Below are 19,563 nucleotides of genomic sequence, written 5' to 3' on the forward strand. Positions count from 1 at the left end.
GTAGGCAGGGTTCAATGGATCATAGACTTGGATTTAAGTCCTTCTTCTTGTACTTACTGATATCCTTTGGACTCTGGGTCCATCACTTAACCTTCTCCCAGACTTCAGTTTTCCCATGTAAAACCCCTTCCCCACTCTAAAGCTAAGTCTGAATATCAAGACTCCTGTTTACAAAGTACACCTGACCTCCTCTCTCTACCCTATTTCCTCCTTTCTTCCCTTTGATATTTGAAAATGATTTTGCAAACAGTTTTTAATCTCTTTATTCCTTTCCAACTCCCAAATTTCAAATGATGATTTGTAGGGTACAAGAGGAGACCTTGGTGGGGCAGCTAGGTGTTGCAGTAGATAGAGCACCAGCCCTGGAGTCAGGAGTCCCTGAGTTCAAATCTGGCCTCAGACACTTAATAATGACCTAGCTGTGTGGCCTTAACCCCATTTGCCTTGCAAAAACCTAAAAAATTAAATAAATGAATAAAATGCACAAAACATTGAAAATAAAAAGGAGGCCTTGGAAGGAGAAGAGGGTTTCTACCCTCTCATACTTTGGAATATAGTTCTAGTAATCTGGGAGTTTCCTTGAGAGTCGGGGCTGCTTTTTGGCTTTTTTTATATATCCCAATGGGACTTATGTGTATGGATGTATATATAAACACAAAAATCTTCATATATGCCCATATATATATATATATATATGAATATGAACAAGATTTCTGAATCCTTTGGGGTATGGGAATGAGAGGTTTCTGGTAGAGTAACTACGTTTCCCACAGCAGACACACATTTGTGATTTAGTATTGGGTCTTAGGGAGTTTAAATGACTTGACCATATAATAAAATTATGTGACCACATAATGGTCACATAATAAAAATGAAGGGTAGTCAAAGTATGTTAGACATGATGCTGGCTCTAAAGTCTGGAAGGCTGCTTCTATCTAGTCTTTTCTCAGTCTCCTCTATTGGACCATCATCTCTGACCCAGTCCAGAAATTTGGGTGTGTAACAAGCCCACTCTGGTCCCTCTTCTTACTTCTCTCTTTCCTCTCACTCTTGGTGATCCTCTAACCTCCCCCTGGGTTCAGTCATTGCCATCCAATCCCAGGCTCTTTCCTGAACCCCATTCCCACATCATCATCATCTGCCTGTTGGAGAGTTTAGACTGATTGTACAAAAGGCATCTCAAAGTCTACATGTTTCAAACAAAACTCATTATCTTCCTCCTCAACCCAGCCCTTCCTTCCTTTCTTTCTGTTTCTCTTTCCCCATTTCTTTCCTTTCCCCATTTCTGTTAAGAGCATCATCTAGCCCAGGTTCACAACCTTGGAATCTGCCTGGATTCTTAGTTTCCAAAATGTTGAAGACGCCAAGTATCCTGCTTCTTCAACAGCTTTAGGATATAACCCTTTCCTTTCCAACTATAAGATTCAGGCTCACACTGACTCTCACTGTTACATTAACCTTCTCATTGGTCTTCCTAATGCACATCTGTTCCCTCTATTTTCCCCCAACCTAGCCAAGTGATTTTCTCCAAAGCACTGGTGTGCTCTGTCGCCGCTCAGTTTATCACTGAGACATTGGCACGGGTCTGCCCAACATGGGGCGCCTGTCCCAAAAGGTGCTGTGCTCCATAGACAAAGTAGAATTGCAGTAGCCCAAAAGAAATGTGAGATGTGCAAATTGAGAGCCATCTCCATTCCAAATAATTATATGGACTATTTGGGGCTGACCTGGGGTAGAGTCTTCCAAGCTCCTATGGGTCTTCTTAGCCACTGGTGGACGCCCTGTACACTGACCCCAATGCCATGATGTCATTTTTGTCCTTTTTGAGTATGAAGGACAACGATAACAATATTACTGTTGCTCCCTATTGCTTGGAAAAACGCAAACTCTTCTGTTTGTCATTTAAATCCCTTCTTGGTCTGACTCCAACCTGCCTTCCAACTTTATTACACATGACTCCTTTTCACACACACACTAAGGCCCAACCAAACTTCTGCGCCTCAGAGTGGGCTGTTCCCTCTATACCCAACATCTCCTCCTCGTAGAATTTCTAGTTTTCTTCAAAGTTCAGTTCCCTTACTTCTTTTTATATGAGTTTTCCTGAGATGATGCAGTGAATGGAGCACTGAGCTTACAAGCTTCCCAAGTTCAAATCTGACCTCAGACACTTCCTAGTTAGTTGTGTGACCCTGGGCAAATCACTTATCCCTAATTGCCTCAGTCTCCTCATATGTTCAATGAGCTGGAAAAGGAAATAACAAACCGTTCTAGTATCTCTGCCAAGGAAACCCTAAATGAACTCACTAGCGTCAGGCATAGCTGAAATGACTGAACAATAACAAACCATTAGTATTCTGCCCCCAACTCAATTGCTGTGTATTTATTTTACAAATATTTATAGGTATATAATTTGTCTGCTGAGGCAGCTAGGTAGTGCCATGGGTAGAGTGCTGGGCCTTGAGCCAGGAAGATTCAACTTCCTGAGTTCAAATCTCATCTCAGATCCTTAATAGCTAGGTGACCCTGAACAAGTCATTTAATAGTTGTCTGCCTCAGTTTCTTCAATTGTAACATAGGAATAATAACAGCCCCTACCTCTGGGGGTCACTGTGAGGATCAAGTGAGATAATATTTGTAAAGTATTTAGCACAGTGTCTGATATATTGTAGGCCCTGTGAAATGTATATTTCCTTTCTTGGATTTCCGCTGGTGTCAGACACTAAATATCTAAAGGACCCCCCCATTCTAATGGAGGAGGTAATACGGCAAGAACTCTACATATTAGATGGAGGATAAAGGACAGGGCAGAGCTCGGGGAGTATCAGGAAAGGTCCCTTGCATGGGTTTTACATGGGTTTTCCTGAGATGGTACAGTGGATAGAACACTGGGCTTGTAATGAGGAGCACAGGTTTTTCCTGAGTGCAATTCTGGCCTCAGACACTTCTTAGTTGTGTTGCCCTGGGCAAGTCACTTAACCCTGTTTGCCTCAGTTTCCTATATGAGCTGGCAAAGGAAATGTCAACCCACTCCCTTGTGTTTACCAAGAAAACCCCAACATGAATTCACGAAGAATCAGAGTTGAACCTTAAAGTAAGGCAGGGTCACCAGGAGGCAGAAGGAAAAGTATCGAGGCATAAGAGGAACCAGCAAGAATGCCAGGAGACAGAAGATGGGAGTGTTCTGTTTGAAGGCCAGTAAGAGGACAGGTGATCCTGGACTGTAGAATAAGTGGCAGGGAGTCAAGTATAAGAAGACTGGGAAGGTAGGAAGGGACTAGATTATGAACCGCATTTGGGGCAGTTCAGGGGAAGAATCTGGCTCCTTGTTATATGGTAGGGATTAAAAAATTTGCTTTGGACAATCCACAAAGTGGAAATTTTACCCTGGATGAGGAGTTGGATAGAGAGCCAAGCCCCTCATTCCTGTGCAAATCTGGCCTCAGACACGTCCCAGCTGTGTGACCCTGGGCAAGTCACTTAACCCTATTTGCCTCAATTTCCTCATATGTGCAATGAGCCAGAAAATGAAATGGCAAAAGGCTGTAGTATCTTTTGCCTCACTCCGAACCCTCTCCTGTGTAGTGCTCACACACTAGACACAAACTGCTGACTGGGTGCTGTGCCACAGCCAGTTTCTTCCTTGGGCAGACTTAAGGCAAAGGCTACTCACTCCCCAAGTGGTCTGGCCTGAGCCACCCGGAGAACCGATCTGGTGTCTGGGATCTTTGGGGTGTGAGATATTCTCAGCCAAGGAGTCCTATACCTGCCTCAGGTGTGGGGGCCCCGAACAATACATGCTCTCAGGGGCAGCTTCCTGGTGGTGGCAGCTCTCATGGAACCCTCCATGGCAGCCAGGAAATCAGCTCTGTGGTCTACAGAAAGCCATATGGAATTCCACTCTGAAGTTCTTTGGAACTCCCATTCCAACGACTTTTCCAATAGGATTGTGCCTTTAAGCTCTGAAATTGGATTCTTTTCTTGCACACATTAAAAAAAAATCTTCCTTGACTTCCCATTTGACCAGACAGAGACTGTGTATTAAGTCAATAAGGAATAATTAAGGGACTGTCCTGTGTCAGATTTAAGCTCTGGGGAGTCAAAGAAATGCAAAGCCACTCCCTGCCTTCCAGGAGCATCCAGTCTCAGGAGAGATAGCAGGCAAGCAAGTCTTATAGAGGCTGACTTGGGGGGGGAGCCTTGAGGGAAGGAGCTAAGATTGAGGAGGTCCAGGAGGACATCTTGAAGAGGGTGCGATTGGAAGGAAACCTGGAGGCAGAGACAAGGAAGAAGTGAATTCCAGGCTTGGGGAACTGCCCATGAAAATGCTCACTTGACAGATGCCATTTCATCTTGGGAAATACAGCAGAAAAGTAATATCACTGGATCACAGAGTATTCAGGTGGAAGAAATCTGGAAACATGGGAGGGGTTTTAAAGGAATTTTAAAAACATTTTTTTTGCAAGGCAATGGGATTAAGTGACTTGCCAAAGGTCACAAACTAGGTAATTATTAAGTGTCTGAGGTCGGATTTGAACTCAGAGCCTCCTGACTTCAGAGTCAGAACTTTATTCATGTGCCACCCAGCTGCCCCTTATGAAGGGATTTAATAGCCAAACAGAGGCTTTTAGATTTCACTGAATTAGGGGTATGACAGGTCAGACTTTCACTTTAGTGAGTGAGTGGCTTTCATTTTACTGAGTGTTGAGTGGAATGGGGAGAAACTTAAGGCAGGGTTGATAAAAGTAAGATGCTTCCTCTCAAATGGTGGCTCCAGGTCTCAGTTTCTTTACATGTAAAATGAGGTGGTTAGACTTTATTGACTTCTCAGCTCCCTTTTAGCTTTGGATCAATACTATATCAAGGCTATATAAAGAGAACAGAAATTTAGGGAAGAGTGCTGGAGATGGAAGTGACCTCCTTGGTCAAAGCAAGATGCTGCCACTCAAATGATGGCTCTGGACCTCAGTTTCCTTATATGTATAATGAGGTGGTTAGATTTTATGACCTCTCAACTGCCTTTCAGCTTTGGATCAATGATATGTAAAGGCTCTGAGAAGAGAATAGAAACTTAAGGAAGAGGGCTAACGATGGAAGAAAAGGATTGGAGCTGGAATCCCAGCTAAGGCCTTTAGTTGCCAAGAGGTGACCTTGGGCAAGCCCCTTCAACATTTGGAGTCTCCAGTTACTATTGGTCAGTTGTTTCAGGCACGTTCTTCTCTTCATGGCCCCATATGGATTTTCTTCACAAAGATGCTGTCTCAGGTATGGGGGGCCTGGACACCGCATCCTCTCAGGGGCTGCTTCCTTGCTGCTGCTTTCATGGAACTCTCTCAGGCAGCCAGGAAAATGAGACTCTGTGGCATAGAGAAAGCCATATGGAATTCCACTCTGAAATTCTTTGGAACTCTCATTACAAAGACTTTTCCAATAGATTCTTGACTTTGTTTCTTTTCCAACTCACTTAAAAGCTAAGGAAACTGAGGCAAACAGGGTCACACAGCTAGTCAGTATCTGAGCTGGATTTGAACCCAGGTCTTCCTGACCCCAGGCACAGCTCTATATCCCCGGAACCTCAGTTTACCTATCTGTAGATAACAGTTAAATGGTCTCTGAGATCCTTTTCAGTTCTAAATCTAGGTTCCTAGGCTCCCTGAGGTCCATGTGAAAGCCCAGTCTCCTCAAGGTCTCTTCTCTGGTTCAGGATGATGAGTGGCACCTTTTTTTCCCCCCTTTTTTCTTTTTAAGGTACAGGATGTAAAGTCGGACAGCGTTCCAGCTTGGGGACTGTCCCATAGGGTGAGGTCGGAGAGTGTCAAATGGGCCAGTTGGGGGGATGAAAGACAAGGGGAAAAATGGCTATTTTCCTCCGGCCACCTTGTCCTGTGTTAGGGAAAGGCTGCTGCTGTTGGTTCGAAGCTCCTCCCCTGGGGTGGTGGAACAGGAAGAGGTGGGGGGGGGTCAGGAGCTCCTCTGTGTGTGTGTATGTGTGTATGTATGTGTATATGTGTGTATGTGTGTATGTGTGTGTGCATGTGTGTGTATGTGTGCATGAGAGAGAGAGAGAGAGAAGTTCCCGTTACCATTTTATTATGTGTGTGTCTTACATTACAGGCATGCTGAACATCAGCAGCCAGAGAGAGAAGAGAAGGGAGGAAAAGGCTGTTTACACAGACTGCAAACCGCCTGGGGAATAGCGCAGTAAAGGAAGTGAGCCGGCTCTCTGTCTGACTACTCCAACTTCCTGCTCTCTCTCACACACACAGCAGAAAAAAAGAGAGAGAGAGAGAGGGAGAGAGAGAGTGAAAGGAAAAAAAGGGGGAAAAATCAGGATCTCATTACTAGAGAAACAGACCGTTCCCAGGCGCCTGTCAGCCATGGAAAATCAGGGGATTTTACCCAGTTCCTCTTAAAATATTACCCAGCAGAAGAATTGGTTAAAGCTCATCCGACATCTGGGTAAGTCGAGGGGGGCTTCGCCGGCTCTGGGGTGCCGTGGCAAAGTGGGAGCCGCTGTGCGAAGTTTGCGCGCTCGCAGGGGAAGGGGATGGATGGGGCGCGGGGCCCCTCCCCAGCGGGGGGCTGCTGTGTGTGCGCGGTGCCCGCAGCGGGGGACCGAGGGGCAGACGGACCTGGCGGCCACTCCCCGGGCAGTCCGGACCGCCTGTCCCACTTTGTGTGCTGCCGTGCCCAGCCGCCGGCAGGACTGTTCTTCGGAGCCTCTGTATTCTGCAGTAGGGGAGACAAAAGCCGGAGGGATGCTCTTGGGTCCCTTTCTCCCGTCCAGAGAGTGTTTGCACCCCCGAAAGATAAAGGGGGTGGGGTGGACGGAGAAGACTGGAGACTCCTCCTCAGACTTGCAGGGAGAGGGGCCGCAGAGGACAGCTGCTTGTCGAGCCTAGCGGGGTGGGTTTAGTTTAGAAGAGGCTCCAGCCGATCTGGGTAGACCCCTGGGGCGGAGGAAGGGCAAAACCTCCTCTGGAGAAGTGAAGGGATATGAAAGGGGGAGGAAAAAGATGAAGTCACTTTCTTGGGGCGAGAGAAAGTTGTAAGTGGTGTGGGGAAGAGAGGACGCGGAGAGCCCTGACCTCCCCTCCCCACCCCATGTGGGACATTTAAAGGTCCCCGAAGCTCAGGGTTGGAGCCAGGGCCAAGGGCAAGGGAGATCCAAGCTTCTGCAGGGCCAGGACCGCTTTCAGAGATCACAAATGTTTGTCAATAAAGTGTGTGTGTGTGTCGGGGGAGGGGGGGTGCATTGCCAGAGGGTTGCTTGTGCATTTTCTTTTTTCTTTTTCTTTTGCCAGTCAAAAAAAAAAAAGGAGTTCTGGGTTTGTTGGCTAGGTTTCCCCAGCTGATCAAAGCGTGTGCAGAGAGGAGGAGGAGAGGAGGAGGAGGAGAGGAGGAGGAGGAGAGGAGGAGGAGGAGAGGAGGAGGAGGAGGAGAGGAGGAGTCATTTCTGGGGCTGGGGGGGGGGGAGCAAATGCTATGATTTCAGAAACTCCAAAAGGGGCTTTAAAAAAAAAAGAGGAGAGTGTCGGGAGAATTTCTGGCTTGTCTGGAAACAGGAGGACTAATTGCCATGCGCTTCCGCTTTGAAACTGGCACCAGACAACATCTTGAAAATGAGTCACTTCAACAGCTCACAAAGAAACTCTGTGGTTTTTCTCCTGCTCAGGTTTATGTATTTGTGCTTTTTACAGTTTCCTTTGTAGTCTTCAAGAGCCTCTCCAGTCCCCCTGCCCCCTATTCCTGCAGGGATCCCCCTCCCCCTTCCAGGTTTTTAATGCCCCCTGGCCCATTTTGCCACTTTCCACTCCCTTGCATAAAAAGGGAAAGGGGGGTACTGGGGTGGGGAAGAGAGAAAGGAGAGAGTTGTTGTTGGATTTGGCTTTGCTGGAGAAGGTTAGAGGGACTCTGATGCTGCAGGGGGAAAAAGTTCCCTGAATTTTCCACTGACTTTTTCGCAGGAAGAGAGCCCCTGCAGTCACCACTAAGTAATGTCTACACACACACACACACACACACACACACACACACACACACACACACACACACACACACCCCAACTAATCTCATTAGGAGTTTCCGTTCTTTTAACACAGGAGGGTTTTTGTGAAGCCAACCCCTGTCCTGCCTTTCTCAGACAGAGCCCAGCCACTGAAAGGGAGACAAGTTACATCTTTATTTATTTAGGGGTTTAGGAACAAAACAAGATTTTTTTTCCAGGCTCAGCATCCTTGAAAGGGAGAATAGCCCTTGAAAACTTTTGCAGAGTCTTTCTCTCTCTCTCCCTCTGCCTTGATGACTATTATTTTTCTTTTCTGGACAGCCAGCTTGCCTTCCCCACCCCCCCACCCCCACCCCAATTTATTTTGCATGTACTGGGAGCCTTTTTGGCTTCCAGAGGTTCTTGCAGACCCATCTTCTCAAATATTTACTGTAGTTTTCCTTGGGGTGGGGAGGAGAGGGATGGGGGTGGGGGGAGGAGAGAAGCTGAAACATGTTCCAGACCCCTATTAATGACCTAAATCAATTTCAGATCCCCGTTGCCAAGCAAAATATCCCTCTGCTATCTCCCCCTCTGTTGTACAAGTTTATTTGGGAAAAGGTCAGTTATGAGTTCCAATTTATGGGATTATAAAGTTCGAGATCGTCTTCGAAGATTGCTGAGTCTGTCCATAGAGAAAAATGCCCATAAGCAATTTTCTAGAGGTGCCTGCAATAAACTCGGGAGTAGAAACTGTGTTTGTGCAAAAGACATTTATATGATAATTATGAAAAGGTTCAAGGCTTTAGCAGACAAGTTAGGTTTTTTTTAACCATTCATGATTGAAGAGAAATGTAGTTATTCCATTAAAAAAAATAAAAGGATGTTAAATTGGACCAAGAAATATGATTGAACTTGGGAGACATGAGAGTGAGCCTCCTCTGTATTGGAGCACTATTAGAATTTGCTAGAGACCTTTCGGAAAATCTAGTGCCCCACTTCTGGGGGCATCTTGGTCAGAAGCAGCCAATGTAGAAACTTGCTGAATTGAATGAAATTGGATTGTGGTTCACACAATTCACAATGTCACCTGTCACTGGTTTTTGATGGGAGTGGGCAAATAACTGAATTTCATTTTCTTTGTCTGTAAAACTGGAATAGGGCAGGAATACTTTGAGCTGCCTCCCTTATACTTGTTAGGGGAAAGGTCCTTTGTTTACTTTAATGGATCTTATAGAAATACATATATTTAATGGAGAGGGAAATTAATTAGAGAGCTGGTCTCAGAGTCAGGACCAGAGTTCTAGACCAGATTGTGATCCATTAATTCCCTTAAGCTCTCAGTTTCTCCTCCCTCCCCCTGCCCCACCAACTAAGACACCAATTTTTTTAGAAAGTTCTAACCAGTCAAATCAAACTCAGTCTCTATCCCATAATCAGAATACAGCAAGGCAGTCTGGCCAGTGTATATAGACAGAGCTCTCCTCTTTGAGTAGGTACAGTGGAGGAAACTGAGGCAAAGATTTTTTTTTTGTGACTTGATTAGATTCACACAGCTAATAGGTATCTGAGGCTGAATTTGAACTCAGGTCTTCTTACCTTCTTTCCTCATCAGATAGGCAGAGGCGATATCTGTTCCTTTCGATAACTAAAGGATTATTCAACAAAAAGATTTCAGATTATGTGGTTAGGTTTCCCTGGGATGAAAGATGAAGATTTAGTGCATTTACAATTATAGAGACTGCCAACTTAAAACTGAAAAAGATGAGGATCTAGGAATTGGAATGCATTGGTCTGTCCACAATTTCATATCTCACTACTGGATTGAACATTTAAAGTTATAAATTGAAAAATATAATAAGCTGCATCAATACTATCCAGGTGGCATAACTTTTTGGCCACATTGGACAAGTTAAAGGTTTCTAGGCTTCTGGACACTCGAGTAATGCTGCTTATTAGAAGCATAGACTTTTAAAACTGAAGGAAACCCCTGAGTTCATCTAGGGTGGGGATTCTTAATCATTTCTTTATGTCCTGGACCCATCTGGGCAATTGCAATTCCTTAATTGGTATATATTTTTGAGCTGCATTAAATAAATTTACAAGAGAAACCAGTTCTATTAAAACAGTAATACAAAAAATTTTTTAAAGTTCATTGACCCCCCCCTGTTGAGACCCCCTTCCCATTTAGAATAATTCCTACATAGCAGCTACCATTCATATAGCAGTTTAAGGTTTGCCAAGTTCTTTAGTCTGTTGTCTCATTATAGTAGTTTATACATGGGGAAATTGAGGTTTAGAGATGTAAAATGACACAAGATAACACAGGTAGTAGATGAGAGTCAAATCCAGGTCTTTGCAATCCAAATCCAGCATTCTTTCTCCTTCTGGAGCTCTGAGTTCAAGAAATTTTCTTAGACAGAGGCTGCTAAGTGTCCTAGAAGATAGAGTGAAGGATTAGTATTTGGAAAGATCTGTTTTCAAATACTGCCTTAGACCCATTAGCCATTTCATTTAAATTCTCTGTGCCTCACTTTACTCATCTGTAAAATGGGGGAATTGGACTCCTTGTCATAGAGTCCTTTCCACCTCTCAGTACAGTCCTGAACTACAATAACCTAGTTCTTGGGGGAGAAAGCCAAAAAGTGGACAAACCTCAAAATAGTGCCTACCCACCATTTCTTGGAATGACTGATATCAAATGAAGTAAAAGAGAAAATATGGATCATTTGCTGACACACCCGAGTGTTGTGGTTTCCCACATTGAAAGGGGAAGAGAATAAGCTATTAGGAAGCACCTATCATATGCCACAGACTTTGCTAATCACTTTTCCAATGCTATTTCATTTGATCCTCACAACCACACTTAGAAGTCAGGGCTCTTATCACCATTCTACCATGGAGGAAACTGAGTCAGGAAATGCTGAAGTGACTTATCCAGGGTCACACAGCTTGTTAACCATCAGAATTTGAGAATTTAATGTCAAAGAATCATGATTCAAATCTTGACTCTGTTGATTCCAGGATTTTATATAAAATCCTGTGGAATTCAAAGAGTTTTACAACCTGGCTCCCTCTTACTTTCCCAGTCTCTTCTTTTACCTGACCCCTTACTATGTTCCCTGTGACCCAGTGACACTGGCCTCCTCTGAGTTCCTTGAAGAGGACACTCCACTCCTGACTTGAGGCATTTTTATTGGCTGTACCCCAGGCTTGGAATGAATTCTCTCCTTTCTCATCACTACTTCCTGGCTTCCCTGTTTTCTTCAAGTTCCAACTAAAATCTCACCTTCTACAAGAAATACCTTCCCAGTATTGTCTCCAATTTAGCATAAATTAAAAATGCATGTATTCACCTATATATAAATTTCCAATTTATCATATATTCTGTTTGCTTATATATTTGTTTTCCTATGTGTTTATATATTTTTCCTACATATAAAATCTCTAATTTAGCATATATTATGTATATACCCATTCATTTATGCATAGTTTACAATTCATCATAATATATATATATATATATATATATATATATACACATACATATATACTCCTATAGGTCAATATATGTATATATATATATATATATTCTCCTATATATGCATATAAAATCTCCAATTTATTATATATTCTGCCTATATACATTCACCTATACATAGTCTCCAGTTAATCATCTATTTATATGTATTCTCTAGGGGCAGCTAGGTGGTGTAGGATAGAGCACCAGCCTTAGAGGCAGGAGTACCTGAGTTCAAATCCAGCCTGAGACACTTAATAATTACCTAGCTATCTAACCTTGGGCAAGTCACTTAACCCCACTGCCTTACCAAAAAAAGAAAACTTAAAAAAAGATGTCTCAATATTTATATGTATTCTCCTGTCTATAAATGTGTCATATATCATATAGATTTCCTCATTATATATAGTCTCTAATTTATATTTGTATATAAATATTCTCATACATAGAATCTAATTTATCATATATTGTTTATATACATTTGCCTATGTATAGTCTCCAATTCATTATGAATTCAGTCTATATGATTCATCCATGTATAAAGTCTGCAATTCATCATACTTTCTATTGTTTATACAATTTTTAAATAATTTATTCAATTTCCTTTAGTATTTATAGTATTTAGTAAATAGTATTTATACAATACCATTTATACAATTCACCCAAATAGAAAGTCTCTAATTTATCACGTGTTCTATTTATATATATTCACTTATAAAGTCTCTAATTTATCATATATTCTGTCTATATACATTCACTTATATAGAGTCTCCAATTATCATATTGTCTGTCTATCCATATTCACCCATATATAAAATCTCCAGTTCATCACATATTCAGTCTATATGATTCACCCATGTATAAAGTCTCCAGTTCATCATATATTCTGTCTCTATGCATTCACCTATAAATAAAGCCTCTAACTTATCATATACTATTTAGATAGTTTCTCCTAGATAAAAATAAATATAAGAATTAAAATTAAATGTAAAATAGATATATAACCTCCAATTTATCATATATATATATGTATATATGTATAATCTGCATACACATACACACACTCAAACCCAAGCCCGTATATCTTGTTTGTAGAGAGTCACTTGCCTGTTGTTTTCCTCATTCGACTGTGACTTGCTTAGAGGACAGGACTGTTGCTGATTTGTGAGGTGACTGACACAACGTCTAATGGCTTAGGCACTCAATAAATGGTTCTTGACTGACTGGATAGACCCCAGCACACAGTAGGTGCTTAATGAATGCTTGTTGACAGACTCTGTGATCTTGGACAAGTCTCTCAACCTCTCTGAGCCTCAGTTCCTCAACTGTAAAATGAGAGGAGCGACTCAATGGGCATCTAAGGTCCTTCTGGTTCTCTTTCTAGGATCCTTTGGTCTTTGTTGGGGTTTGCTAGATGACTGCCATAGTACATAGAGTGCTAGGCCTGGAGTCAGGAAAACCTGAGTTCAAATGTGACCTGAGGCCTTTACTCAATGGGAGACCCTTTTGCCTCAGTTTCCTCATCTGTATAATAAGATAGAGAAGGAACTTTTGTATCTTTGCCAAGAAAGCCCCAGATGGGACCATGAAGGGTCAGGCACAACTGAAAAGACAGAACAACAAAAATGATCTTTGTGAATAGAGTTTATACAGAAACAGTTCTGGGAGAAGTCATTATCTGGCAATTATGCTTTTATATTCAAAGATATGTATTATTGCATTGGGTGGATACAGAACTTTTTTGGTAACTGAATACAAGTATTGTGAATTCACTTCTTATTATTCCCATTTTATGAATGAGGATACTGAGGTTCCCAGAGGTGAATTGATTTGCCCTACATTCACATTCCACTGGACTTATGGCTGGAACCCAATTCTAAAAACCTTTCCATGCTATCAGGTATCAGAAATCCCATATTTATGAATGGTTTTTTTTAAATAAGAGCTCTTCTGCCTCAGTTTCCTCTTCAGTGCAATGAGAGGTTTGGGCTGAATGACCTCTGAGATCTGATTTTCCAGGTCTTCAGCTATCCAAGTCCTATAACTTGCATGTTTCTAGAAACACATTCCCACAGACTGTTTCAAAACAATGGACTCATTAAAGAAATTAATTAAAAACTTTCCAGGGGCATGTGTTTACTTCCTGAAGTGAAAGAAGAGCTTGGTTTTCATTGAAAATGATTTACTGCTTGCTAACTTGCAGCTATGCTTTCTTCCAAGCTCTTGGAGTGACTCAGTCATCACCATCAAAGCTCCTTGAGAGGTGGTGAATCCTTCAGTCACTGTGGTTTTTGAGGGTAGTGTGCCATCCGCTTTGTTCCTAAGTACGAAAGAGGAGGGGCATTGGCAGGGGGAATCCAAAGTGTCACTTGGCCAATTGAGGAGGGGACTTGTCTTGGTTGTATGGCTTTTGTAGGCATGAGTGATTGTATGTATGTATGCATACATCCATTATAGATAGATAGATAGATAGAGATATAGAGATATAGTTTTTGCAAAGCAGTGGGGCTATGTGACTTGCCCAAGGTCGCACAGCTAGGTAAGAATTATGTGTCTGAGGCAGGGCCATTGCTCTATCCACTGGCCACCTAGCTGCCCCATGATCAAATATATTTTGAACTGACGCTTAAAATCATCCCAACTCTCCAGTTGGCTGTCGGTGATCCCGAGTTAGACCCAAAGATCATAAATCTTGACTTTGAAGGAACTTTAGTGCTCAGTTGAATTCTTGAACCCAATTCTTCTGACTACAAAATTCAGGATATTTCTACTTCACCATGCTGGTTAACTTGGTACAAGGAAAATGAAAGGATAATTCACTCAGAGCCCATCAGTTGGCCATGAACTGTTGACATGGTTCTAAGAGCTGAAGGGGGACCATTGAGTCCAACCTTCTCTTTTTGACAGATGGAGAAAGCGAGACTTAGTGTAGACAGTGATTTGCCCATGTCACAGGGGCAGGAAGCCCTATAGTCAGAATTTGAATCCAAGTCATCTGATACCAGAACCTAAAGCATCAGAGCAATGTTTTCCTACAGGGACAATGGGTTTGATTGCAGCTAACTAACCCAACTCTTCTTGGAACGCTGAGGACACTTTAAGGGCCAAGCTACTGAGATGATGAAGTAGCTCATTGCTCACTCAGATACAGTAAAAGAAAGTCCTCTCTGCTACAAATCCAAAGAAAATGTTAGATAGATGATGCCAAGAAGCAAGCCAGATGAAATAAAAAAATATATCTCGTGTCTTGCAACACATTTTCCTTGGGCGAAAAAAAGGAAAGGGAGAAGGTAATTCCTCTCTACTTATAACTGGTCCATCATCTCCACAGGTGAGCCAGACATTTAGATTTTGAGATCTGAATTTTTTTTTCCTCCAGGGCTTATCTGATTAACTATGTAGATAAATGAAGGCAATGAAAACTTGGGAAGTAGGGTAGCTAGGTAGATAGATCACCAGTCCTGGAAGCAGGGGGAGTTAAGTTCAAATCCAGCTTCATATTTACTAGCTGTGTGACCCTGGGCAAGTCACTTAATCTGGATTGTCTCACAAAACAAACACCCAAGGAAGCCCCCACCCAGGGAGTTAAGTCAACCTGAGTTTCTCATTTTCTATTTTCCATCAAAAAAGAGCTTTTTGCAGACCCACAGAAACCATACATTGGTGTCTTAAGTGTTTCTCAAAGTTTGGCCGGTGTTTATTCCAATCAATATTAGCAATCACTTGTTGGTGTCTACACTTACCTGGATCAGGTTTTAAAAAAAAAGTGATCTTATGCTTCACACATTTTGTGATCAATTTTAATTGATATGATTTGTTCCTGCATCATTTTTATTTACTCCTAACAGCTTTCCCTCTGCCAGAGAGCCATTCCTTATGACAAAGACTTTTTTTTAAAAGAGAAAGAAGAGGGGAAAGAGAAATTCAGCAAAAACCATCACTGTTGAAAAAAAGTCTGATACATTATGTTGTGTTCCACAGCCATGGATCACATCCCCTGCCCCCTGCCCCTTTTCTTCTATGAGATTGAGGTCCAAGGAAGCTCAGTGGCTCAGGGTCATGTAAGACATAAATAACAGGGCCAGGATTAGAATCTGTCACCAGACTGGAGGGTTCTAGCTCTAGGGATGGAAGGGACCTCAAAGACCATGTAGTTAGTTCAACTCCTTCTTTTATTGGTGAGGAAGTCACAGAACAGTGGCTGAGACCACTCACTCTGGAATCACTGAGAGTGGAAGTAGAACTCGGATCCTCTGCCTTCAGTGCTCCTTAAGATGTACCAGATAACGTCTGCCATTTAGTTAATGTTTTATGGCGAGCAGCTATTCCCTTGTTTGTTTTTGTTGATTGTTGTTTAATGAAATTAAATTTGATTCAAGCTTGGGATCTTAGTCTTTGGAGCAGGAAGGGACCTTGACTGGGTTTGTCCTAGATCTAAATGGGTATTCCCTCTGGGAAAAGGTAGATGTAACTTTCAGTAAACATAAAGATTAGTGTGAGCATAAGCAATTAATACTTTTTTTTGACTTTTTTAGTTTTACAATTCCCCCCCCAATCTCACTTCCCTCCCCCCACTGAAAGCAATCTGTCAGTCTTTACTTTGTTTCAGCAATTAATACTTTTAAAGACAAAGAGCTATAGTGGAAACTGGGAAGGGCTGGATTCCAGCCCTATATATTTACTGACCAGGTGGCCCTTTGTAAAGTACCTCATTCAGCCTCAGTTTCCTTATCTGTAAATTGGAGATAATAATAGTATCTGTCTTTCAAGGTTGTTGTGATGGAAGGGAAGTTAGGTGGAGCAGTTGAATGGAGCATCCACCCTGGAGTCCTGAGGCCCTGAGTTTAAATCTGATCTCAAACATTTGAGGCTTACTAACTGGTGACCCTGTACAAGTCACTTAACTTTGATTGTCTTGCAAAAATAAATAAATCAAATAAACCAAAATATTGAATGGGATGCTATCTGGTGCAGTTAAGAGAAGCCTTGTTTCAAAATGGAGATGAAAAACACACTGTACTCCCCCCCCATTTTTTTTGGCAATAGCCTTAAAAATATGAAAAGGGGTGGGGCAGCTAGGTGGTGCAGTGGACAGAGCACCGGCCCTGGAGTCAGGAGTACCTGAGTTCAAATCCGGCCTCAGACACTTAATAATTAGCTAGCTGTGTGGTATTGAGCAAGTCACTTAATCCTATTTGCCTTGCAAAAAAAAAAAAAACCTAAAAAGATATAAAAAAGGACACTTTGGTATTTCATATAATTGAACTCTGAGAAAACAGATTTATTCCATTAGATTTTAGTGCTTAATAACAATTGGTTCTTCTGCTATTTCAGAACAAATACTTATAAGCAATTTGTTCAATCTATTTGAGCCTAAATGTTCTCCTGTGTAAATTGGGGGAGTAGAGATAGATGAGACCTTAGGCGCCTTCCAGCCCAAAGTCTGCAAACTATAAGAACCTCCCTCCCTCTTTTGTGAGAAGTTGTTCCTTGGGAGAGAAACTTGTTGACCAGGTTCATTTGATAACATCTCCTGTGTGGCCTTGCCCAGATCACTTAGCCTCTTATCAGATTTTCTCATTGATAAAATGAGAGTTGGGAGAGTTGGACTGGGTTCTCTTACATCTTTTTAAGTTCAATATCTGCTTGGCATTTAAGGCCCTTCACCACCTGGTCTCTTCCTACTTTTCCAGTTTCTTATACCTTATGCCCTTCCTTCTTTGATCTTAGGGCCTTCTCTCTGAGATTATCTGTTTTCTGTATCTTGTTTATACATATTTGTTTGCATAGTGACTCCTCCATTAAATTGTAAACTCTGAGGGCAGGGACTGTCTTTTTGCCTTTCTTTGTATCCCCAGTATTTACCTCAAGGTGTGGTATACAGTAGATGCTTAATAACCCTCCAGATCCATTAATTTATTATGCAGGTCCTCCAACAGAATTCTCTATTTCTTCTCTCCATGTTTTTGGACAGGTTATCCTCTATGTCTGACATTCCCTGCCCATTGACTTCCAATTGTTCATTTACTGTCTTCCTTAAAGATTCAGCTTATATCCCTCTTTCTCCTTAAATTCCTCTGGAACTCTTTCCTACTTCCCCTCAGCTCCTACTGAGGAGGTACAGGGGTTCCTAACCTTTTTTGGTTTGACCCAACTCAGAATAAATTCATGAAATAGTTAAAAAAATTAAAAGAATTAAATAAAATTAATTTTATGAAAAAGTTAAATTCATGAAATACTATATATATATATATATATATGTGTATGATTAAAAAGGAAGTCAATTATATTGAAATTCAATAATCAAAAAAAAACCATTTTCAATATACAGACCAGCCCGAGAATCTTTTCTCTAGGATTTTCCCCTCTGAGTTTACCTTCCACCCATTTTGTATATATCTTATAATAGTTCACATTGATGTTTATATGTTATATTTCCATTAGATTGTAAGTTTATTGAAGGCAAGTACATTTTTCCTCCCTTTTTTCATTGACTCCGACCATAATCCTAAAAGTATTTATGACATCCATTTTTCAGCCGTGTCTGACTCTTTGGAGTGGTTTGCCAACTCCTCCAGTTTGTGGCCATTTTACACAGGGTGAAGTGGATTGCCCAGGTTCACATAGCTGAGCAGATTTGAACCCAGGAAGAAGAATCTTCATGATTCCAGCACCACCCAGTTGCCCCATAGTAAATACCTAATAAATGTACTCATTTACTGACTGGCTGTGAAATCTCACCTGGTGAACCCTAATCTTGTGGTGCTGATGTTGAAAGAAGAAAAGACTGGTTAGATGGTGGTCATTGACTCTGTCCATGTCCAAATGTTGAGTAGACTTGGCTGATGACAAAAGAATGCATAAAACCATAGCCTTGGAAGGGTTTTTCTATATGATCTTTTCCCTAAACTTTTGTTTTGTTTTGTTTTTTGAAAGGCAACAGGATTAAGTAAGTATTAAGTGACTGAGACTTAAGATTTGAACTGAGGTCCTCCTGACTCCAGGGCTGGTGTTCTTTTCACTGTACCACCTAGCTGTTCCTGAGTGATCTTTTCAAGATAAAACCCCAGTTCAGCTTTTCCCTAGGCAATAATAATTATCTGTCCATTTTTGTTTGTTTTGTGTCTATTTTGTCTCTATTTGGGAGCTAGGTGTTGAACATGGGGACCTGGAATCAGGAAGTTGTTGTTTAGTTGTTTCCTTCATGTCTGGTTCTTTGCAACCCCATTTGGGGTTTTCTTGGCAAAGATATTAGAGTGGTTTCCTCATTTCTTTCTTCAACTCATTTTACTGATGAGGAAACTGAGGCAGATGGGATAAAATGGGCCTAGAGTCATATAGCTAGTAAGTCAGGAAGCCTGGAGTTTAATTCTGGTCTCAGATACTTACTTGATGTATGACAGGCCAAATCATGTAAAGTATTTGCCTCAGTTTCCTGAACTGTAAAATGGGGAATTATAAACCACACCTGGGGGGTGGGTATGGTGAAGATCAAATGAGATAATATTTGTGAAGTGCTTAGCACAGTGTTCATTTCCTTCCACTCCTCCCCTATTTTGTATTCATTTGATCACTTATTTTTCTAAGAGTTGTTTCCTCCTGGAGAAGGTAATCTTGTGGGCAGGGTCTGCTTCACTTTTGTCTTTCTGGCTGTGTGACTTGTAATCAGTATGTGAATGTTTGATTGATTCACCAATCCCCACAGAAGATCTCATAGCCCAAATGGAAGCCATCTCCAGGGTTCAACAGTTCATATGGTTGGAGCTCACACTCTGATAGGAATGACATGTACCCAATTATGAACCTACAGGGGAGAAAGGAGAGATCAGAATCAGATTTTAAGGGGATAAGTCTAATGTTAAGCAGACTGGGAAAAGTTTCTTGCAGAAAGTAGATTTCAGATTCATTATAAAAAAACTGCATTATCTCTAAATTCATGATCCTATGATATTTTGATGTCTCCTAGTCTCAGTTTCTTTATCTGTAAAGCAGGTGGGTTGTTAGATCATCTTTAAGCTTTCCTTACACATGTGCTCTTGTGACTTTAGAACTTCTTCAA

The 19,563-nt window shown here is 41.7% G+C and overlaps 1 protein-coding gene across 1 annotated transcript in view; it reads left to right on the plus strand.

The window, feature by feature from the left end:
* The first annotated feature begins 5,963 nt into the window (after nucleotides 1–5,963).
* ELK3 (ETS transcription factor ELK3) overlaps nucleotides 5,964–19,563 on the plus strand; it is a 101,469-nt gene continuing 87,869 nt past the window's right edge. Inside the window, exon 1 of the mRNA XM_074226627.1 lies at nucleotides 5,964–6,456. The gene's annotated coding sequence lies outside the window, so the exon portion shown is untranslated. The remainder of the gene's footprint in view (nucleotides 6,457–19,563) is intronic.

The sequence above is a fragment of the Macrotis lagotis genome, chromosome 2 (assembly GCF_037893015.1).
Source record: "Macrotis lagotis isolate mMagLag1 chromosome 2, bilby.v1.9.chrom.fasta, whole genome shotgun sequence".
In the NCBI taxonomy this organism is placed as follows: domain Eukaryota; kingdom Metazoa; phylum Chordata; class Mammalia; order Peramelemorphia; family Peramelidae; genus Macrotis; species Macrotis lagotis.